This window comes from Eptatretus burgeri, chromosome 15 (genome assembly GCF_056783735.1).
Source record: "Eptatretus burgeri isolate ZD-2024b chromosome 15, Ebu_testis_v1, whole genome shotgun sequence".
NCBI classification, from domain to species: Eukaryota; Metazoa; Chordata; class Myxini; order Myxiniformes; family Myxinidae; genus Eptatretus; species Eptatretus burgeri.
In genome coordinates, this window is record NC_140975.1 from 25884970 (window position 1) to 25909940 (window position 24971).

At 44.5% G+C, this 24971-nt stretch overlaps 1 pseudogene across 1 annotated transcript in view; it reads right to left on the reverse strand.

Annotated features, from left to right (window-relative positions):
- Positions 1–24971, reverse strand: part of LOC147011781 (glucagon-like peptide 1 receptor) — a 66863-nt pseudogene that overhangs the window by 38157 nt on the left and 3735 nt on the right. Inside the window, exons 3-6 of the transcript XR_015051625.1 lie at positions 10981–11077; positions 8480–8587; positions 6027–6151; positions 1598–1701 (exon numbers count right to left, since the gene is read on the reverse strand). The product of XR_015051625.1 is annotated as a glucagon-like peptide 1 receptor (transcript). The remainder of the gene's footprint in view (positions 1–1597; positions 1702–6026; positions 6152–8479; positions 8588–10980; positions 11078–24971) is intronic.

Genomic DNA, 24971 nt, shown 5'->3' on the forward strand with positions numbered 1-24971 from the left:
CTACACGAGTAGTTGCTCCGATGGTGAAAATTTCGTCTCAATCCGACAAGCGGTTGCAGAGAAAAAACACTAAAGTTCTGTGCAGACTAACAGACAGACAAACAGACACAGACAAACAAACAAAGAAACAAACAAACAAACAAACAAACAAACAAACAGACAAATGGACCCAAATACACTCTCCTTTGGCAAGGGTAAATATTACTCCACATAAACATGAATACAGAGTATTTCGGCCACATCGGACAAGTGGCAACATAATGGAGGTTTACCGCATTACAAAATGTTTGTCTATGCAAACAGTAATGCTGAGAGCGGTGCATAAAACAGGTGGCCATTTAATAAAGGTTATTGAACATTGCAAAATATTTATCTGTGTAAAACTGAATGCAGAGTACATTGGCCCTATAAGACAGGTGGACACAAAACCAAAGTTTTTTTTATAACTCCTTTTTTTTTTCTACAAATCGAGGCTCATGGAAGAATGACACTTCTGGGAAATGACCGAATAGGAAAGGAGGAAACATAGCCACAGACACGAACGAGGCCTGCAAAAGCACCAAGCTCGGATAAGGGAGGCCACCAACCCAGCACAAAAACAGACGAGAAAGGCCCTCAACGAGATGTGCAAATACATGTATAACAGACATAAAATAACACGAACAACGAACGAGAACTGTTCAGGTTTTCCTCTTTTATCCAATCTGCTTCCAGACAGCTGCGGCGAACGACAGCAGGCAGTTAGTTGCTTTGAGCATACTGTGTACACCAGACAGTCTGTTTTGTAAGCATTATGTGGACAGGGACAAGGCACCATTTCGAGTTGAGAAATCATTTGTTTTGAAGTCGTGCTTGGCAGGAAGGGCTGCACTTTCGAGGCAAGAATGTGCTCTCACGGCTAATCTTCCTTCCAGCACAGGCAGGTTAGGATGCACTCATTCCCCCCTGGGGTGGGGGGGTCTGTCCGAATTTCCCGCCTTTTCATGAACTCGTTCCACGTTTTCATTTTGCTATGGGACTAAATTACCCTGGGGCTGTCTAATCTGGGTTCAATTCCTGACCTGACGATAAACTGTCACCCTAATGCGTCGCCACCTGGATCGGAAGACACGTTAAGCCAGGTGTCCAGCCTGCTAGCACCGTTTGCCGCCGGTAGATGCGACAGAGACGCCACGGTGTTTCTCGTAGAGTAGGCCATTGAGTGCCTGCCAAAAGGCTTGTCAAGAGTAGGGGTCATACCCTGATCAGATTCCAAAATTCCTGACAAGACTATCACTGTTGGAAAGGGCAAAGGCAAACCACCCAGTCCATTTCCCTGGCAACAAAGCTGCTTCAGCAGTGCCTGACACCCTGTAGAGAATACAGGGATTAAGTCCAAGTTTTGGCTTTAAAATTCAAACCCTTGTCAATTTGTGTCACACATTATTCAGTGTTAAAACGAGGGATTGAGGTTGACTCGACATAACGATCAATACATTTTTAACTTTTCCTCGTTACTAGGGCAGAATGAAATGAATAAATTCGTGCAAAACTCATGAAGACAACAACCACAAAGCAAAGTGCATTGAAGACTCTGATTCCACACGGTCGTTCTCACCGGAGGGAGAGCAGGATAAAGATGGAGAGAGCGAGGGAGAAGAACGACAGCGAGTAGCCAATGGTGTAGATCATCTGAAGAGTCCTCAGCAGTGCTTCTTGCTTCTGCAGAACATGAGAGCAGCTCCTCCAAAAAAACGAAAGAGACACAATAGAGGTTCATGGTCGAGGTTCACAGGAGAGGTTCATGGAGAGGTACACAGCGGAGGAACACAGCGGAGGAACACAGCGGAGGAACACAGCGGAGGAACACAGCGGAGGTGAAGTTTACAGCTGCATCTTTACATCCTCCAGTCTTAAGCAATTACCACCATATTAGATATGTTGTTTACAGCTAAAATACTATGTTTGCGGGGTAGATGGAGGAATTTCAGAGGAAAGATAGGAGTGTATAGAGACCCGTGGACGTGTAGGAGACATCTCAATGTAAATTAAGTAGAGAAACTGAGCTTAAGTGTACATGTCACCATGCGGGTGGGGGGGGGGGGGGAGGGGTGGTGCTGTATTAATTAGGTGGGGTTTTAGGATAATTTCTCCAAGTAGGTGATTTCCCCCATGACCTTTTCCTATGTTTTTGTATTTCAAAATCGGCGATAAAAAGGGATCATGTCCTTTAAACAACAACTGAGCTGCACGTCCAAGCAGGCAGAAATCTCTGCCTCAAGGGGTGACGGCTGGCGAAACCATGCCCCGGGAGTGGATGATTAATGGGCATGACGTCAGAGAGAAGAGAAGGGAGTGAGGATCGCGGTCAGAGTCTCATGTTGGGTGACAAGAAGGCTCGGAGTGGGACAGAAGCGAGATCTGCAGGATCAGCGGTTGAAAGAGAAGGGAATTATGGCTGGCTTTCCCTCGACGCGGTGAAGAAGATGGCACGATTCTTGTGTTCGTGTTGAGGCAAATTGACTCGCATGATGGAGCAAGACGCTGGCCATTGACTGTTGGCTGGATCATGTGGGACCAGCCTCAAAGCCTCGTGTTGTGCCATCGGAGGAAGAGACAGCGTCATTTTGCAGAGCAGGGATGGCAAGTGCGATCGACAAAAAAGTTGCACAGCGGTTTCTGAGCCCTGGTGTTGAGTGTCACTGCCCGAATTGCCTCCTGTACATTTGCCCACCCAGAGAGCGGCTGCGCGCCATTTTGGACGCATTTTCCCCCCCATTGACAAAACGGTTTGGTGACCTTCAAGCTTGAGAAACCCACTTCTGGGCCACAGAATCTGGACCAGGACAAAGAATGGATTTTTCTTTAATTATTCTGTTCTCTTGTCTGTATTTAAGTCTGCGTGGAGGCGCCTCAAAATTAGATTTAGTTTTACCTCATGTTTTGTTTTTATCATTAAACTTTGAATTATTACCATTGTAAATATTTGATTTATTTTCATTAAACCCCGGATTTATTAAAGTTGCTTGTGTCTTTCCATTTGTTGTGGGTTCAAGGTTGACCTCCGTCCTGTGTGCTACTATCCTGGTGAAGCGCCAAGCTGTTTCTTTCCTGCGCACGCCATTGATCTCTGAGAATCTCAGATGAAGCCACCAAGCGAAATAGTTTGGCTATCTGTCCAGATAGCGGCTATCCCCCATGGACATGACGACATTAAATGGCATGCAGCCGCTCTCTGGGCGGGTAAATGTACAGGAGGCAATTCGGACGGCGATACTGAACAGCAGGGCTCAGAAACCACCATGCAACTTCTTTCATCGACCACACTTGCCGTCCCTGCTCTGCAAAATGGCGTCGTCTCTTCCTCCGATGGCACAACACGAGGCTTTGAAGCTGGTCCCACATGGTCCAGCCAACAGTCAATGGCCAGCATCTTGCTCCACCATGCGAGCCAATTCGCTTCAGCACAAACACAAGATTTGTGCTGTCTTCTTCACCACGTCGAGGGAAAGCCAGCCATCATGCTCTTCTCCTTCAACTGCCGATCCTGCCTCTCTCGCTTCTGTCCCGCTCCGAGCCTTATTGTTGCCCAACACGAGACTCTCTGACCATGATCCTCACTCCCTCCTCTTCTCTCTGACATCATGCCAAAGAATCATCCACTCCGGGGGCGTGGATTTGCCAGCCATCACCCCTGGAGGCGGGGCTTTCTGCCTGCTTGGACGTGCAGCTCGGTTGTTGGTGTTGTTTTAAGGACGTGATCCCATTTTATCGCCGGTGTTGGAATACAAAAACATAGGAAAAGGTCACAGGGGGCAATTACATACTGGGAGAAATTATCCTGAACCTCCACCTAATTAACACAGCAGCACCCCACGTGTGGTGACACGTAAAACTGAAGCTCTCAGTTTACCTTCTAAATTTATATCGAGATGTCTCCTACGCCTCCACGGACCAAGCTACTCCATACACTCCTATCTTTCTGATGGAATTCCTCCATCTAACCCACAAACATAACAATATTCTGAAAGCTCCACATCTCGTGGACTGCCTCTACTGTCACAGTCAACACGTGGCTCTTAATGGAATTCTCTCATCTCCTCTTCCTGTCCAGCTGTCCAAGCTGGAGTTCCTCAAGGCAGTGTTCTGGGCCCTGTGCTTTTTCTAATCTTCATCAATGATCTCTCCGACTCTGGAAAAACCCTCTATCTCTTTGCTGATGACTCCACCCTCTGCGGTACCATCTCTCATCCCACAGATCGGCAGGCAGCAGCCACTTCACTCTCTGCAGATCTGGATAAAATCACAAGCTGGTCCAGTATGTGGAACATGTCTTTCAATCCTGACAAATCTCACTCTCACAATCAATGTCTCTCCGAAAGGACTGTCTGTAAATCTCCCCACCCCCCCCGCCCCCCATCTAATTTCTCAACAATCCTCTTGTAGAAGTCCTTTCATTTAAGCTTTTGGTCTCACTATCTGCCACTATCTTTCCTGGGAAAGCCACATCTCCAAACTGCCCTTCAAAGCCAGTCACCGACTGGACATCCACCGTCATGCAAAGTCCTTTGTTGGCACACCTGAGCTTCGAACCACATACAAAGCTTTCATCCACAGCTTGATGGAGTACTGCTCTCTCCTCTGGCCTGGTGCTCCTGCCTCACACCTAGTTCGACTTCACGCTGTGAAAACCAAGGTTTTGAGGATCATTGGTATCTACTGTGACGAAGCCGAGTCTTTGGGTCACTCACTCTCACCACAGGAAGGTCAATGATCTTTCTGTCTTCTACTGTCTCCTCTCCGACCTTGCCTTTCCTGCTCTGTCTGCGATATGTCACCCCCCCCCGCTAGCCCCCATATTTCCGCAGGGTGCTCAAGCTCTGCCAGCAACCCCCTTCCAGTGAAATTACCAAAATCAAGAATTACTGCTCACCTTCACTCTTTCATTCCTCCTTTTTCCTGCCTCTGGACCAAACTCCTGCACTCTTCAATCCCACTCTTCCCTCAATGTCTTTGAAACAGCTGTTCACCACCATCTCATATCTTCCTCCATCCAAAACCATGATCTTTTCTACCCTCATTAATCCACCACCAAATCCACCTGAATAAGAAGAACCTTCAAATTCCCTGCTTTTTTCCTGAAAGTCGCTGTAGTGTCCATCTTGTTTACCCCGTGTACCTTCTTCCTTCCATAGATCTCCTGATGTCTCTGTTCCCCACTGTTGTGCTTCCCTCTCCAGTTCACTCTTGTCTCCTGCTTTGTTTATCTTATGTTCTGTGTGTTAGCTCTTATACGAGCCTCGACTTCATATTCCCCAAAAAATCTCAAGGTCTGCATAAAGGGTCATTTGATAACTTGCAGATTCCATGTGTTCTGGTCAAGGATGACGTTTCCTTCCTGATGGTCTCACAACAGAAGACCCTGATAAGTTCCTTTTTAATGAGTTTCATTATTGCTGTCATATTGTATTTGATCAACTGGATGTCACTCCAAACATTTCCATGCTACAACTTCAATTTCAATCAACTAAATGTACCAGACCCTTGTCAGGCAAATCGTTGGTGCTGCTGAAGCAGTCCCTTGGCACAAGTTATTCTGGTTGGATTGTCATTGCCTTCCCAGCAGTCAAGGCCAATAATTTGTTCAGGGCACTGTGATAATTCGCCTACTCTCCGCAAAAGACACCTTGCGATTCTTAATTTCTACCAGCAATCTCTGCTGGGAGAAGGGTCCTCTGGCTTAACATCCATCAGATGGACGGCACACACCTTGATGCCTCAGCCTGCATGGGAAACACCAGGGTGACGGTTTATAGCTTGGTAGGGAATTAAACCCAGGCGAGACAACTCAAAGGCAGGTTCACATATCATTTAGCTATCCTGCAAGGATGCCAGCCTGACTCTCAACTCAAGAACCTACAGAATATCATCCCCCATCCCACTCCTACCCCACACACTCCAAATCCCCACCCAACCAGGAATAAACAGCGTTCTCACTGCCAGACAAGAACCCCCCCACAAATCTCTACCCCTGAACTAATAATCACCTCTTCTTGCTTCCAAAGCTCCATGTCCTCACACTCGGAGTGATCTTTCCAAATCAGAGACGAGTTTCCGACTCGAAGCCAATGTCCATCAATTGCACATACACGGTATGCTGTGTGTTCTGCCACTGACGTCAGAGAGGGAAAAGAGAATTGCCATCAACACCCTGGACACACATACATTGATGGCATCTCTGTCTGTTTGCACGTGTGCAGGTAGCAAAATAAAAAAAATAATTCAAATTATAAAATAAACGTTCTGTGGAAAGAGGATGTTGAATGCTTTGCAATAAAATTATCAGATTATTGAACAAGTTAACATATATATTCTGCACCTGTGTAATAAAAACATGGCTGCCTCCTGGATCACATTTTTGGTTCATCATTCCCATGAGTCTTACACTGGAGACAAAATGTAAACTAGAAGGACACTCTTCGACATCGCGACGGTCAGATATGCCTCCGCCCACATTATTACATCATTATAATACTTGGACCAAGTTTGATTTATATCCCTGCACACAGTTTTAAAATATTAAATAATTATGGCTGCTAAACCATGTGTCCGATCAGGTTGAAATTTGAAACATATATTCCCTATGATGACTGGATCATAGTTCTGAAGTTTCACATCGATTGATGGAGCAGTTCAGGAGAAGGAATTTTAAAAAGATTTTTGTTCAATCCAATATGGCTGCCAGACCATGTGATCTATTAATTATTCGTGAACACCTTGGTGTCCTCAAAGCTTGAGGAACATGTGGGTATACTTCCCCTGGCTCTGTCAAGCTGTTCTAGAGAAGAAGATTTTTCAAAAAAAATCAAACCTGCCAAACCATGTGACCTACAACATCATAGGTGGAGAACTTTTTGTTTCTCATGGATAGGTGATCATACCTGTAAAGTTTTGCCTCGATCTGTTCAGCCATTTCGGAGAAGATTTTTGAAGTTTTTATGTTAAAAAAAAAATATGGCTGCCAAACCACGTGACTGATAACATCATCAATCCCCCCCCCCATACTATTTAGCCGTAGATGACCCTCAAAAAAATTTCATACTGATTGGCTAAAACGTTCGAAATTATGACATCATAATAAAACCACATCTGATATCAAAAAAATACTCTTATTCCCCATGGGGAGTACTTGCCATGTGCCAAGTTTCAATTTATTCCACATAGTGGTTTCAGAGATACAGAGGTCCAAAGTTTTTCCTTTTTCTAACATGGCTGCTATACCAAGTGACATATTACGTCATCATAATCATTGGTACATTCTACATGAGCAGTCAGTCGCACCTTTGATGAAAATATCATGTCAATCACATAAGTGGTTGCAGAGAAAACAGAGAAAATTAGCATGGATGGATGTAAGTATGGATGGACAACCCGAAAACATGTCACCGGCAACTTCGTCAGCCAAGGCATAAAAAATAGGACCACTGGGCCTGTAGCATATCTGGGCCCTGGCCTAAAGCTGCTACCCAAAATTGGTAAAATTCTGACTGGTGGGTCTGGTGAGGAAGATTTTTGAAGGAATTTACACGATTTTCCAAAAATTTTATGAAGCCCACTATTTTGACACATTTCTGGTCATGTGATTGGCATGACCTCCGCAATTTAATATCAACACCCTGTCCTAATGTTGTAACCCAAATTTGGTAGCAATCTGACTGATGGGTCTGGAAAAGAAGATTTTCAAAGGAATTAATGCGATTTCCCCAAAAGTTGACTAAGTTGGCCATTTTGACACACTTTTGGTCATGTGATCAGCATGACCTCTGCAATTTAACATGAGGACCTTGTCCTAATGTTGTAACCCAAAATTGGTAGCATTCTGACTGATGGATCAGGAGAAGAAGATTCTGGAAGGAATTTGCAGGACTGCCATTTTGACACACTCCCGGTCAGGTGATTGGCATGGCCTACCGCAATTTAACATGCCTGTCCTGGCCTAATATTGCAACCCAAATTTGGTACCATTCTGACTGGTGGGTCTGGAGAAGATGATTTTTGAAGAAGTTGACTAAGTCGGCCATTTTGATATACTTAAAGTCATGTGACTGGAATGAGCTTTGCAATTCCTGTTAAGAGTCAGGAGAGGAACGTTGTGGACAAATTTCAGCTGGATCGGCCCAGCTGTTTGGTTGGAGAAGTCGAAAAAGGAGACAGATGGACAAATGGATGGCGTGTGAATCATGCGGAGTGATGACAATACGTTATCTGGAATTTAAATTCCAGATAAGCTAAAAACGGTCACGTCCTTGACCCCAAACGATTGTACCAATGTACCTTTTATAATTCATGAACCCCTGATTGGAATGCAACGATAAAAAATTTGAATTTAATGAAAAGTTATTTGCACTTGTCTCACATGTCTCAAGGTTACTTTACCCAGAACATGTAATTCGTGAATTTCATTCTAGGAGGAGATTGATGCATCTATGGGAGCACTTACCGCTGTCGATCCACGGCAAATACCAGGGGCAAGGAACGGTCGCTTTGTTTCCTGGAAAGGTGTCTGGCCAGCAAGCATACAAATCAAACGTTCTGTTGCAGAAAACACCTGAAAAAGTAATAATACCAGCGATAACTAGAAGGGAACTCAGTGGAGCACATACCTCCACCACGTAATGCCTGATCCACAAGAACATATCGGGCCCAATATATTTTTGAAATATCATGCCATATATCGTTTTGGGCCCTATCTCTCAATGGTGAAGAATCACTTTGAAAATTAAATAATTCTCGTATTTAGATCCAGATTCGGATCTTCACCAAAATCGAATCTATTTGTCGTGGTAACACACCCAACCTGTCCACCAAATTTCATCTGAATCCGTCCTCAACTTTTTGAGATATCATGCAATATCGTTTTCAGCACCATCTCTCAACGGTCAAGAATCACTTAAAAAATTCTCAGATCCGGATCCGGTTTCGGATCTTCACCAAAATTAAGCATTGCTGTCCTTGGATGGTCAAAATTTCAGAACGATTGCTTGAAAACTGTTGCTAAAAATCGTGTGACAAACAAACAGACACTACAGACCAACATACTTGACAATAAAAATTTCACCAAGTAACAAACAGAGAGGGGTGAAAACATAACCTTCTTCACCTTCGGTGGTGAAGGTAATAATAATGGTATTAAATAATAAATAATGACAATGATATAAATGATAATCGAGGTAATGATAATTGTTGTAACTTCGTTGCAAAATTTGGCAGAAGATAAACTGGGTGGTTTACCATTGCCTTGCCAGTGGTAATCAGGGTAGGATTTAGAAATTATACACAATCACCTATTCTATATTTATAGGGTGTGATCTTGAACAGCAATTTTGATGCACAGTAAATTGATAGACAGTATTGTAAAAGGAAGTCCTGTGAATCCCGAATCATGGAACTGTGAAAGGCTCCAAAAGGTTACATATAGAATGCCTCAATAAAATGTATACAGACTGTGTGTGTGTGTGTGTGTGTGTGTGTGTGTGTGTGTGTGTGTGTGTGTGTGTGTGTGTGTGTGTGTGTGTGTGTGTGTGATTTCGACATATATATATATATATATATATATATATATATATATATATATATATATATATATATATATATATATATATATATATGTATATACACAAATATATTCAACCAAAGAAGTAGACTGACTATGACAAAACGCTAACGGAATGCACACAAATTATACCAACACATCACCTCTAAACTAGGATGCATCTGTCTGGTTGTCATGCCTATTTTTGGTTTTATATACACTGTATGTAATCAATATATAAATGTGTGTGTGTTTGTGTGTGTCTGTATACATAATATTGAGACACTCTGTCAAACTCATAAAGGCGTTATCCATATTTCATTGTTGCATGAAGTTTGCAAAAACAGAGCCTGAAGCTTTTAGTCAGAATATGCAGAGCCGGCCTGCAAAGGGTCAGTGTTAGGCCCACAATGGACCAGCATTGAGTCTGCAGTATTTGGCCAACAGTGAGCCTGCACTGAATCTGCAATATTAGGCCTGAATTATGCTTGTACTGAGCCTGCAATGGAATTGTGAATCAGTTTGCGATTAATTGTATCCAATCATTGTTGCTGTTTTCAATGTGATCAAGGTTATTTTGTGAAAAAAATGATGAATCCTTCCATAAATCTCACTGTCCCTTGAATTAGGCTTTTATAATACAAAGTCTGGCCTAGAAGTACACACGCACACTCACTTTGAGGCTGTCTTGCCTGAGTTCGGATCTCCGCATTATTTGTGTGGATCTCTGCATCGCGTCTGCATTAATTTGTGGATGTTAAGGATCCCACGGTGTGTCCTTTGTTCCTAACTACTGCTGGGAGAAGGATGGCAAACCGCCCAGTATGACCTCAGGCCTGGAAACTGCTTGGGCAGAATAAACGCTCTTCATCACAAAGTATGGTATATGGGATCGCATTGCAAAGTGATATTGAAAAAAACCAACAAATTGCTATGTATGATATTATAACTATCCTTAGCACGTGCATTACACATTACTTAGGACTTATTATTTTGTTACAAGAGAACAATGGGCTATACAATTGTAATGCATTAGCTGGGAGGCTTAATTTAAAAAGTTGGAATCTTTCTATCTCGGCGTGACCTTTGTGACCCTAAAAGTTCCCGTTTAACTTGTATTTCCTGAAGTTTATATGGCCAATCCATCAAGGTGGCCAAGATAGCCTCGGGGTGTGAGCTCGACAACCATTACATCACCATTTGACCATTACATTACGATGTTCATATTTCTCATTTACTTTATGTACAAAGCACAAACTGGAAGCCAAAGCTTTGGGAAGGAACACAGTGGTGGTTTCACTATCTAGTTAGTCAATCCTATGTATAATGTAGCAATGAAAATCCATAATGAGAAAGCGCCAAGCATAAAGAACACGCATTAGAGGTGATCTATCATGTTCATTGCTCACCAGTCTCTGGATATGGATGAGTGCTGAGGTTTCTGTGACATTCCTCGGCATAAAGCTTCCATTTGTAATACGTCTCCTTCATAAGTGATGCGTTCACCTTTAATACAAGACGCCAAAGTGAAACAAAGGAAAATAAATGTATTTGTGCACACCCTTGGTAATTATATACACTACAGGAGATTCTCATGAAGCTGAGCAGTTACATTCGATGGAACATTTAGCAAAGGAAACATTTACCTTAAACAGAGTGTGTGTGTGTGTGTGTGTGTGTGTGTGTGTGTGTGTGTGTGTGTGTGTGTGTGTGTGTGTTATTTGAAGGTAATATTTGGATATGAACCCCCAATGGGACAGCCAATCAGTTCATCTTCAAAGGCAACTCCACTCTGTTGTAGTGGGATGGCAACTGATAAAGTGATGGTATGACCATGCGTTCTATACCTGTGGATGATATTAAGAGGTATGCATTGGTTTGACCTTGTATTCTGTCTTTGTGGGCTATATTAAGAGGTATGCATTGGTATGATCATGCTTTCTGTACCTGTGGGTTATATTAAGAGGTATGCATTGGTATGATCATGCATTCTGTCTTTGTGGATTATATTAAGAGGTATGCATTGGTATAACAATCCGTTCTGTACCTGTGGATGGTATCAAGAGGTATGACCATGCATTCTGTCGTTGTGGGATATATTAAGAGATATGCATTGGTATGATCATGCATTCTGTACCTGTTGATGGTATAAAGAGGTATGCATTGGTGTGACCATGCATTCTGTCATTGTGGATATATTGTTGTGGTGCCGGATCCGGTGGCGAGCACGACTGATCGATGGAGCAGTAGAGTCGGCTCCACCGAACATCCGGAATTTATAGGTCGTCACCCCGGAGCCGACGGGTCCCTTATCGGACCGAAGATCGCCAATAGGACGACCTCGTGGGATAGGGTCGATTGCCAATTTCAATTTACCTAAATACCCACATCGTCCAAACTACCGGGGAAATTAACCCTCTGCGGAGCTCGAGCGGAACGAGCCGTTAGTGTGCTCGAACCGTACGTAACCCGAGCGGATGTTTACCGAGGTCCGTCGGTCCAAATGCACAATTTGCCGCTTCCAAATTTCCCAACACGCACCGTGCTAAACCGATGAAGAAAACACAGAAACGAGCCGAGACATTCAACAATAGGGATATTTATTTACAATAGACAGGGAGGGAACACAGACGAGCAGAGTTATCCGACTATAAGAAATGCAGTCAATGTACAAGCAAAAGCACTTATCCAGTTGCTACTTAAAGACGGGCCCACACACAGAAATGGACCCCATTGGTCTTTATTGAAGGCTTCCAGCTCGAGGACAGGTGAGCTGGAGATCAGAGCCTGTGCTTGGACCTGTCCACCTCGTGTGGTCTTCGATGATCCGGCTCGGCGGTACTCAAACCCGCAACACGATTCCGCTCCAAGCACCAGCTACCACGCTCTCCAACCGGCCACGCACCAATCGACCAAGACCAAGGAGAAGATCAGAGGCGACGATAATCCAGCTCGGCGCAACTCAAATCCGCAACACGATGATGATGACCACCAAGACGACGACCACGACCACGACCACGACCCTTTTTCCAGCACGAAGACCTCCACCACCTCGATCCTTTTACCACCACCACTACCCAGCCTGGCGTTTCTTATATTCCTTTTTCCTCCGGGGTGAGCAAATTGCCGTCTGAGGCGCTCTCCACGCTCATTGGATGGGGCGTCGTGGGAAGGTCACTCTCTGTGGCCATTTCAACCCTCATTGGCCGGCGTGTCGTGGGAAAGCTGCCTTCTGTGGCCATCTCAACCCTCATTGGCCGGCGTGTCATAGGAAAGCCACCTTCTGTGGCCATCTCAACCCTCATTGACCGGCGTGTCGTGGGAAAGTCGCTTTCTGTGGCGTGATTGGACAAGATGCACGCCCCTACCTTCCTGGGCAGAGTCCCGGTCCGAGGCGATGGAAATCTCTGTCCACGTACGTGGCCGAACGCACGTGGGCGATGGCGGCGGTGTGTGGAGTGAAGTGAAGGAGGTTTGTTGCAAACGAATCTCCACAGTGCACACATATAATTCCCGTGAGACACGGGTATGGGGCCCTAACTATAAATACACACTTACCGATATAACTGTTCTATAGGGACCTGAATGTTGAGTGCAGTAAGCTTCCAAATTCGTGACAATATTAAGAGGTATGCATTGGTATGACCATGCAATCTGTACCTGTGGATGATATTAAGAGGTATGCATTGGTATGATCATGCATTCTGTCTTTGCGGATCATATTAAGAGTTATGCATTGGTATGATCATGCATTCTGTACCTGAGGATTATATTAGGAGATATGCATTGGTATGATCATGCATTCTGTCTTTGTGGGCTATATTAAGAGGTATGCCTTTGTATGACCATGCGTTCTGTACCTGTGGATGATATTAAGAGGTATGCATTGGGATCACCATGCATTCCGTCTTTGTGGATTATATTAAGAGGTATGCATTGGTATGACCATGCATTCTGTACCTGTGGATGATATTAAGAGGTATGCATTGGTATGACCATGCATTCTGTACCTGTGGGTACCAGATACCTGTGAGGATGAAGAGCCAGATACCTGTTTGAGTACACTGGCTGACAATATAGAAAGCCCACTTTCACCAGCCAGTTTACTCAATGGGACCCTTTTAGTTCAACGAGATACAAGATTGGTTTGATCAATGTATTAGTGAGTCGAACTAAGAGGATATGTTCTAACTCCAAGCTTCAGACAGAGCTGGACAAGATTGCCGGCATCCTCATTGAGAATGGATATCCTGAGTCTATCTTCAGGAGGTCAGGTCAGGTCAGGTATGGGAGCATGTGCCAGAACAGCGCGTCGCTGCGTCCACTTTCCGCCGGTACTCCAGGGGCCTCCGTCTGGCCATCCCCCAGGCAGATGCCAGGCCCATCCCCATCTCCTTGAGATGATGGTCAACCTGCTGCAACCACGAAGCACATGGTCGGCCCACTGGCTTCCTCCACTCATGAGACTCCCTCGCTGAGAGAATCTGCTGAGCAGGATCAGCATCAGGAAAACGAGCCACATGTCCATACAGCCGCAACTGACGCTCACGGACTATGCAGGTAACAAATCTCATCCGAGTCTCAGCAACCGCTCGTTGGACACAAAATCCGACCAGCGATAGCCAAGGATTCTCCGAAGAGACCTGGTACCAAAGGAATTAAGTCTCCATCTCAGATCCTTGGTCAGAGTCCAAGTCTCGCATCCATAGAGCAAGACTGGAAGTACCAAGGACTTGAAGACTCGGACTTTCGTCCTCCCGCACAGGTACCGGCAGCGCCACACCCCATGATCCAGTGAATCCATGACTCCTCAGGCCTGACCCAGTGAATCCATGACTCCTCAGGCCTGACCCAGACGTCTATTGACCTCCGACTCACAGCCAGCAGAGACATGAATATCACTGCCAAGGTAAGTGAATCTCTCCACGACCTCAACATCCTCACCACAAACAGACACAGACAGGACAGCAGCATCCAAGATGTCACCGAAAGCCTGGATCTTAGTTTTGACCCAAGAAACCCGTAATCCCAGCGGCTCCGATTCCTCATTCAGCACCTTGAAGGCCCCCAAAAGGATATCTAAAGTCTCCGCAAAGATGACTGCATCATCTGCAAAATCAAGGTCCGAGATCTTGACATTCCCAAACGATGCACCGCAGCTTAATCTCTCCGACATCCTCCCTAAAATCCAGTCCAAACAAGTGCTGAAAAGTGTGGGGGCCAGTACACATCCCTGACGAACTCCAGTAACAACTGGAAATAAGTCAGAGATGGTACCACCACACTTCACAGCGCTCTCAGTACTAGAGTAGAGTTCAGACATCAGATCGATCAGTTTTGGTAGCACCCAACGAAGACCAAGAATCCTCCAGAGGACATCCCGATTCACTGAATCGAACGCTTTACAGAGATCAACATAGGCTGCAAGCAGCCCCTGCCGAAACTCTCGTCTGCGTTCGGTGAGGACACGAAGAGCAAGGATATGGTCAATCGTTGACCTCTTTGGTGTAAAGCCTGACTGCTCTGGACGCTGGTGCTCAAGCAGATGGTGGCGAACCCTATCAAGAATTATCCGAGCAAAGACCTTGCCCGGCACCGAGAGCAGCGTCACCCCTCGGTAGTTGTTGCAGTCTTGGCGATCACCCTTCCCTTTCCAGAGAGGAACAACAAGGCCCCTCTTCCAATCAGTTGGGATGATGCCTGTGTTCCAGGCAGAGCAGAAAACTGCATGCAATGACACGAGTGCAGCATTTCCACCAGCCTTGAGAAGTTCAGCATGGATGCCACAGATCCCTGGAGCTTTGCCCCGTTTTAACCGGTTCACCGCAGCCCGTGTTTCCCCAAGCGAAGGTGGACCACAGTTGATTCGAGGGTCAGCAACAGGAATTGCAACACCCTTGACGTCCAACTAGACAGCTGGGGGATCAGCCTGGTACAACCGCTCAAAGTAACCGGCCCAGCGGGCCTTCACTTCAGACTCCTCTGTCAAGAGCCTACCACTCTCTGCTCTAACTGCAGTGCTCCGAGGGATGGGCTTGGATGAACGCAATGCGCGAATTCCCCTGTAAGCGGGACAAGAATCACCTGTCCACATGTGATGCTCTACCCCCTCACAGATTCCTCGCACATCGGCCTCCTTGTCCACCCTCAGTGCACATACAGTTTTACGCCTCAGCTCCCTGAACAGCTCAGCTCTGCCACTCTGGTCAATGGTATCCAGTGTCCCTTGAGAGACAAAATTCTTCTTTGCCCTGCGGTGAGTTCCAAGACATCCACCGGCAACATCAAGGACAGTGGTCTTGAGGGCACTCCACAACTCTTCAGGACCCCTCAAAACACCCAGACCCCCCAAGTGTCCACTCAGCCTGTTCGCAAACTCCTCAGCTACTCTCTCATCCCTGAGCTTGCCAACATCCAGCCTAGGCTGGGATGGTACCATTCTCCAGGATTTAAGGTGCAGCTTTAGAGTTGCTACAACAAGCCTGTGGTCATTATTGAGGAACTGAGCACTCCGGTAGACCCTGCAGTTCTGGATCATCCTCCAATGACCATCAATGAGGACATGGTCAATTTCCTTTGCCAAACCGCCAGCGTTGGAATACCAAGTCCAGCGATGAGCTTGTGGGCGCTGAAACCATGAACCAGCCACCCTCAGTCCATGACTTCTTGCAAAGCCAAGGAACTTAGTGCTATTCTGGTTCATAGTTCCTGACCCATGGGGACCAACACATGTCTCATAACCATCCCTATCAGTTCCAGTCGATGCATTGAAATCCCCCAAAACTAGAAGTGTATCTCGTCTGGGGCACTGATCAACCACAGACTCGAGTGTGGCATAGAATGCATCCTTCACGGTGAGATCACTCGCCTCAGTCGGAGCATAAACAGAGACCAGGGAAATGACACCTAAGGAGTGACGAATCCTTAATCTCATAATACGCTCGTTGACCGGTGTTACCTCAATTATAATTGGGGTCAGCTTATTGGACACAGCTACAGCAACTCCTTGGGTATGGTAACCATCAGAGCGACCAGACCAATAGTAGGTGTAACCACCCACCATTATCTCGCCGCAATCCGGTCTCCGAACCTCAGAGAGAGAGCTGCAATCCCGATGTCCAAAAGCTTGAGCTCAGATGATAACAGAGACAGGTGATCATCCTCTCTTCGGGATAGGACATTCCAGGCACCCACCCGAAGGGACCGCCTCAGGTTAACCCAAGGAGACCGCCGTCTGGTGGAAGACACCTCAGCACCACTTCGACACACTCTCCCGCCATCTGACCCAGGGATGTTACCCCGTGGTTTCCCTCCTATCAAAGATTGGGGGTCCCGAAGGGTTTGCCCCAATCCCGTCATCCGGTGAGCTGCCCTGCGAAGGGAAGCTGCACAGGAGGTACTCCCACTGAGTGGGTTTACAGATTTTTTTGCGTTTTTGTGTTTTGCGGAATGAACGGTTTTATGGTGGCCGGAGTGCAAATCCTGCCACCAACCTCCTAATAAAAAAGTGACCCAACAGCAGGAGGACGTCCGCAGACACAGTTGGGCACTAGATATGGATGGCCGTTGGCTCACAAGGAGCTCCTCTGCCCTTTGACAGGTTTTGTTTTTAATCCTGCTGGATGTCCATATCCAAACACCCTCCTCACCAGAAAACCTGGTGGGGGAGACGGTTTAGTCGCCGACAACCCGACCATGGAACAGGTTAGTACAGGTTTACATGGTACCTGTAGCAGGTCACAGATATAACCTGACCTGACATCAATTTATGTCAGGAGGTTTATGCACAAATTCCTCACTGCTATAGATGAACGGAAGATGGGTCCTGAAAAGTGACCGTTCTACATCAAGATTCCTTGGAAAGGGAAAATGTCGCAAGGATATGTGGAATAAATCAAAAGATGTGCCTCGTACACGTATATTAAGTACAGTATATCTTTGTCCAAGAGTGATTTTCACATTACGACGTCCGATTCCTGCACTCAAAAAGGATGTCCTGCCTGCCTCAAAACTTAGCAATATTATTTATGAGTTCAAATGCCGACATGATGCTCGGGATGTTGGCAGAACTACCCAGACTGACTGACAGAATCAAGCAACACGCCCCTTTTTCCATTGAGGAAAACAATATTGGTACGTGAATACAGCGAGTACGTGCTTGAAGGAAGGTCCCAGCATCAATTCCAACATCGTGTGTATCTGCTATTGGACAGCATTTCATTGAGAATGCAAACTGTGCTGAACAGTATAATATGGCTGCATTCAAGTTATTGAGTAGAAGACGAAATATAACATGTTCAAATAATAAAAGCGACATTTATCTATTCCATGGACCTTATGTTATGTCGGAAAAAAAAGAGTTTGTCCACTCGCTTCACTTATTTGTGCAAAGAAGAAGAGGAACACGAACTCGTCTCACGATCACAGATGTTGATGAAGAGGATTCTGCAGCAGCCTTAGGGGCTCCGCCTCAGACTCTGCAACCTCCAATTGGAGAGCTGAACACTGAACAGGCTCCTCTCACCTCGACCATTGGGAGGTGATGACGCATCAGTAGAGAACGTCCAATCGGAATTGACTTTGTTGACGGGTGTCTATTAGACCGTTCTTCCTTACCTCATTCACTTTGTGCGAATTTCACCTGAAGAAAGCATAACGAAAGGCTTTGTGGTTTTCTCTTTAGTCTGTTTTATGGTAATGTCCTTTCAAAATGTTTCTGTTTACGTCTATATTGAAGTTTTGCAGTACCAAGCATTTAAAAAAAAACAAAACACAAACATTGTAACAAACCACATATCAATTAATACGATTAATATTAACAACAACAATAATAGTATAATTTAGTAAAAATAATAACGAACGTATAATCTCCAGCCTGGCCCAAGCACATCTGGGCTTTGTGAAAGGCAAACTAAAGTTCAAGCAGCACAGCAGGCAGGTACATGCAACAAGGCCATGAAAACCAATGAAAATTTGGTCCAATAGACCAACGGGCTCACTAGTATCATAAATGGAGAGATTTCTTAACATTCCACGAGTCATATAAATATCACTTCCACCTTGGCAACATTTTCATCAAGCGATGCAGTCATGGCACACCTGCTTAAGCGAGTAATCCATCCTTCAGCCCCATTATTTTACTATTATAAACGCATTGGCCATCCTGTTGAATTTTTGAGAAGAAATTCCATCCACAGCCAAATAATTCACCATATCAGTTTGGATATTTTGCAATGTCATGCCTTTCCTCATCAAATATTTCTTCAACATCTCGAGTTATGGTGGTCTTGGAGGGTGGGAGGGGATATTACAAGTCGCCACCATTTACAGCACATCCATGATTCCTGTCCCCACGTTTTCCAGTGCAGCGAGTCATTTTGAATTAAAAGCAGGAGGTATGTTTTTTTTTTGTTTTTTTTCCAGGAGCAATTGACACAGCTGTCAGTATACACCACCCACATTAAGGTACATGTCAGAAGAACGTGTTGCATGCTTGGAGCAATATCGCCCATAGGGTGGGTACTCTGCTCGTTATCCAACTATATCAAACACAGTGGGTATTTGTCCGTCCTACTTCATCAGGACGATTTGAGTGAGGTTTTAAACACTGAACTGAAAATATATAGAATGCTCATAACCCGTCAAAAAAGTAACCGTGGTAAGCTCGACATCACGTGACCAGCGCCATCTTGGTTAGCACCACTTGGCTGACTCGCTGGATGGTTCATTTTGAAAACATCGCAGATTGAAAAATAAAAAAATAAATGTTAAAAATGCCATTTTGTGTGACGATAAACTGCTCTAATCGGTTACGGGAGGGTTGTGGAAGGACGTTTCACAGGCATTTTTACATTATGACGAAAAGGAACCGAATAGTGTAGTTTTACTCTTAAATATCACTGCAGGATGGCAGCTTACACTTTGGCGTTCATCACATGAACCCTGTTGGTAAATCGATTTGTTTGTCGGTCAGAAATTGGTTTATAACAGTTTTTTTTAATGTTGGGAGGATTAACGAGTGTATTTATGTTAACAGCCACTATTAATAATCCCACCTTCTCGCTGGGTCAGCCGAGGGAAGTTTGTCCCAATTTTTCACGAACTGGCTGGTGCCGACGATAGCGAGGACAGCTGAGAAGCGAGTGTGCGACAGGACGCCCAGTTTAACATCCATCCGAGGGACGGAACACATTGATGAATCACCCTGCCTGTGATTCTGTGAAACACTGGGTTAACAGTTTATAGCTGGGTCGGCAATCAAATCCAGGCTAGATAGCTTAGAAGTGAGTGTGCGATGGGACGGCCGGTTTAACGTCTATCCGAGGGACGACACACATATTGACAAGCCGGTAGGCGACATGGGTGGTCGCTATATAATTGCATACTCGTCATAGTTTTTGATGGATCGGGCTGAAAATTTTTGACAAAGAGGTTGATTATAGTGCGCATAAAAGCAGAGAAGCCGATTTTTTTTATTTTCGTAAAAAAAAAATATATATATATATAAAAATATTTTTCGGATTTTTTTCAAAAATTTCAAAGTCCCGTTGCTAGGCAACGGTGGCGTCCATAGCAACGGTGCTCAAAAGCATACAACGAGATCCTGGTATGAACCGACCAGTCAAGTTTCATCAAAATCGGTTGACTCCTCTGGCCTCCAGAGCTGTCCATTACAAACAGACAGACGGAAAACCTGAGAATAACGGTAGTCTAGCGACCACCCAATGAATCACCCTGCCTGCAGCAGACATGTGCAATGCCTTCAGAAAGTAATCACACCCCTTGACTTTTGTCACATGTTGTTGTGTTAGAGCCTGAATTTAAAATGGATTATATTAAAAAAAAAAATTGTCACCGATCTACACAAAATACCCCAAAATGACAAAGTGAAACGTGTTTTAGAATTTTTTACAAATTAATTAAAAATGAAAAGCTTAAATATCTTGCGTCAATAAGTATTCAACCCCTTTGCTCTGACTCTCCAAATGGAGTTCAGGTGCATCCAATTTCCTTTGATCATCCTTGAGATATCTCCACAGCTTGATTAGAGACCACCTGCGGCCAATTCAATTGATTGGACATGATATAGAAAGAAACATACATTTCTATAAAAGGTCCCACAGTTGACGGTGCATGTCAGAGCAGAAACTCCACCATGAAGTCCAATGAACTGTCTGTAGAACTCAGAGATAGAATTGTGAGGAGGCATAGATCTAGGGAAGGGTATAAAACAATTTCTGGAGTGTTAAATGTTCCCAAGAGCACAGTGAGCTATATCATTAGGAAATCGAAATAATATGGAACCACCCAGACCCTTCCGAGAGCTGGCCGTCTGACCAAACTGAGCAACCAGGAATGAAGCACCTTGGTTATGGAGGTGACTAATATCCCAATGACCACTCTGACAGAACTACAGAGTTCCTTGGCTGAGATGAGAGAACCTGCCAAAAGGACAACAGTCTCTGCAGCACTTCACAAATCTAGGCATTATGGGAGAGTGGCCAAATGGAAGCCACTCCTGAGAAATAAGCACATGACAGCTTGCCTGGAGTTTGCAAAAAGGCAAGTGAAACACTGAGAGCATGAGGTAAAAAACATTCTCTGTGGTCTGATGAGATGAAAATTGAACTCTTTGGCCTGAATGAAAAGCGCTATGTCTGGCAGAAACCGAGCACAGCTCATCACCCATCTAATAGCATCCCTACCATGAAGCATGGTGGTGGCAGCATCATGTTGTGGGGATGCTTTTCAGGGGCAGGGACTGGGAGACTTGAAAGGAAAGAGGGAACAATGAATGGAGCCAAATACAAGCAAATCCTTGAGGAGAACCTGCTTCAGAGTACAAAAGACCTTAAACTGCGGTGAAGATTTACTTTCCAACAGGACAATGACAGCAAGCATACAACCAAAGCCACACTTGAATGGCTTCAGAACAAGAACATGAAAGTCCTTGAGTGGCCCAGCCAAAGCCCAGACTTGAATCCCATTGAGAATCAGTGAAAAGACTTGAAGATTGCTGTTCACCGATGCTCCCCATCCAATTTGACAGAGTTTGAGCAAATCTGCAAGGAAGAATGGGAGAAAACCCCCAAATCCAGATGTGCAAAGCCGATACAGACATACCCAAGAAGACTCGAAGCTGTAATCACTGCCAAAGGTGCTTCTACAGAGTATTGACTCAGGGGGTTGAATACTTATTGACAAGACGTTTCAGCTTTTCATTTTAAATAATTTGTAAAAATTTCTAAAAATATTTTTTCATTTTGTTATTATGGGGTATTTTGTGTCGATCGGTGACAATGTTTTTTTTTTAATTTTAATTCAACCCATTTTAAATTCAGGCTGTAACAACAAAAACGTGACAAAAGTTGAAGGGTGTGAATACTTTCTGAAGGCACTGTACATTCTCACAGCTGCTCACTCTGCCAACGATTTGGGCATAACTACTGTAGTTGCTACATGCATAACTGGATGGTATTCAAAGAATACTTACCCCATGCAGTCTTGAGAAGGTCTTGGTGTAAGCAGGGGTGCTGAGAAAGAGGGGGGTTGCAGGCAGGGTAACTTCCCCTGGTCCCAGACCTAATAGGGGCCTCTAATTATTCCTTCATTTTTTTTGTTTCATATAATGATTGTTTGTAATGGTAAAACACCGGGGGCGACTTAATTTTGTTTCTCCCTTCAAGACACTCAGAGTGATTCCCCAGCATACCATTGCCATGGACATGACACCCTCCCTCTTAAAATAAACTATTGTGGGAACAATTTACATAATCACAATTGCAGTAATGACGTAAATGAACACAGGAGTGTTGGCCACATCCCATCCGGATGAAGTGCGTTTAACAAATCTGCATGTCGGAATAAATGAATAACATTCAAATTTCCCTTAAACACAGCATGTGTTTCTGACGATGAAAAGAAAGAAACGTCCACAAAGGTTGTTAAAAAATTTTTTTTCAAAGGTGCCTGGATGAAGGGGGCCCCACACTTAGTATTGCCCCTGGGGCCCATTCTGGCTCTTGGCGGCCCCGGCTTCGAGCCAACTCTTCTTGCGGCAAATTTCTCATTGAATCTATCTACACTTCTGAGTTAAATCCAAATGATACTTTGAAATTTTCATCGTATGCTCAATATGTGCTATATCAAATGGTCATGTAACATGTGGTCAAGTTTAAATTTCCTCCGATGAACGGTTTTCGATGTATGCTCTTAACAAAATGCAGACACGTACGTGACTGATTGCTTAACCTCACTTTTCGCTTCACATGCACCAATAAAGTTGGTTATATTTGATCACTTTGATTTGCATGATTTTGGTACGTAATTAAAAAAAAAAAAAAACCACAGGTAAAATCACGTTTTCTATTTGATCAAAAACAGTCATTGTGAAATAACCAGGCAGACTTGATCTTCTTTCGTAAGTTTCATTAAAACGACCGGAGTTCTTCGAGCTCCCAAATGAACAATATTTGTTCTCAAACTTTATTGTGAAAAGAAAGGAATAAAGGAAAGGGTTATAGTTACTTTTACAAGTTTACTATTGAAAAAATATCACACAAAAGGTGAAAATAACGCGATCGTTTCTCGTTCTAAATTACATACAAATGCGTGACGGAAATCGCCTTCGCCCAGCAGCTAGTGCTAACCAAAATGGCGCCTGGTAGCTACATTGCGTTCTGTGTGTTGCGAATGACAATGAGCATTCTATGTATTTTCAGTTCAGTGGTTTTAAAGGCCAATCTTTTCACACAACTGAGTGTTCGCTGCAGTCAATAGACCCAAAAAGACAGAGGTCCCAAAATACTCTGAGGACCCAGAACACCCAGAAAACCAAAAATACCCGAGGGACCCTGAGGACCCAAAGACCTCAAGGATGCAAAAGATCCGAAGACCCCAAAGAAGAGGAACTACATCTCTTCTGTTGGAATTGTAGATGTTGACTTGAAAACTGAGAGTACAGAAGTGTTAAAAAAGAAAATAAAAGAAGTAACAATAAATACAACGCACAGGGAGGTGAAATTTGCTGCATGTGATGTGCAACATGCGCAGAGTAAAACGAGTGCTCATTTACGTCCATAGGATGTCTAATAAATAAAGAAGATACAAGCACACTTGATGCTAGGCCGAAGCTTCAGACTTTGGCACGCTCATTGAGGCTGTACCGGGGAAACTAAACGCTTCAGAAGATAAAGAAAATAGGATCATATTTGTATGTGCAGTGTTTTAAAATAATGCTTTTCTTGCTACGAAACATATCTTCCAGTCTTCTTGAATATTTCAAATAAAATAACTCCAACCCATCATTTTGACAGGCTTTTATACTAGAATGTAATAAGAGTTCAATTTTATCATGCAATTAAATATTGGCCTGGTAGGATGGCTAAGACTTTAGAGGTATGCACACATCCCTCGAAGCTGTCTCGCCTGGGTTTGAATCTCGACCCAGCTATAAACTGTCATCTTGGTGTTTCACAGGCAGCGTGATATTACCATTGGCAGAACCGATGACATTGTCATTTGTCTTTGGCAGAACCGATATGTGTTCCATCCCTTGGATGGACGTTAAAACGTATGTCCTGTCTACCGGCATTAGGTGGTGAATGTTAAAGATCCCACGATAGCAAGATAATCGCCGGCACGCTGAACAAATTCGAAATTCCTGCCCTCGCCTCCTGTGTCGGTGTGGCATCCCAATATTGAGTCCAAGGTTGTATTGTAACCCAAACTGAGAAATTCTTTTGACAGAACCAATGATCTGCATAGGGCCGGGTAGATGAAAAATGAAAATTTCCTCTTCCATCACACAAAATAAGTACTGTACATGGCACTTCAGATGAAAAAAAAAGTATTGTACATGGCACTTCAGATGAAAGCCTTGTACAACATTCAAAGCTGAGGAAGGACTTTGTCCTGTAGATAATTCTGAGGGAGTGGTCTGCTTTAGAGGCCAGCTAGGAGACAGGGATGGCGAAAGACAGCATAACTTATTGTGAGGTCCAGGTCCATTTCTCCCAGAATCTGAATGTATAATTAAAATGGTGGATTAGCTAGACAGTTATCCTGGAGGGAATAAGTTAGCTTAGGCCTAAGTCACATTTGCTCTATGGCTAGGATACGGCGGCCGTACCCCCCCCACCCCCCCGAACTGACAGAAACGTGCGGCGGCCGCAGAGTTTCTGAGGTGGCCTCAGGGTGGCCCTACGCCGTATGGCTATCTTTTACAGGCCATAGGGGTCGCCGTGGAATTATAGCGCGGAGTTATAACTTTTTCATTTCTACGTTGGCCATAGCAATTCGACAAGCCAAGCTGTGACGTAGATGTGTTCCACATCGACCGTACGTAAGGCGTGTGGTGGACTTGCGTAATTTGTGCAGCTGCCGTAGGCTCTTATCAATG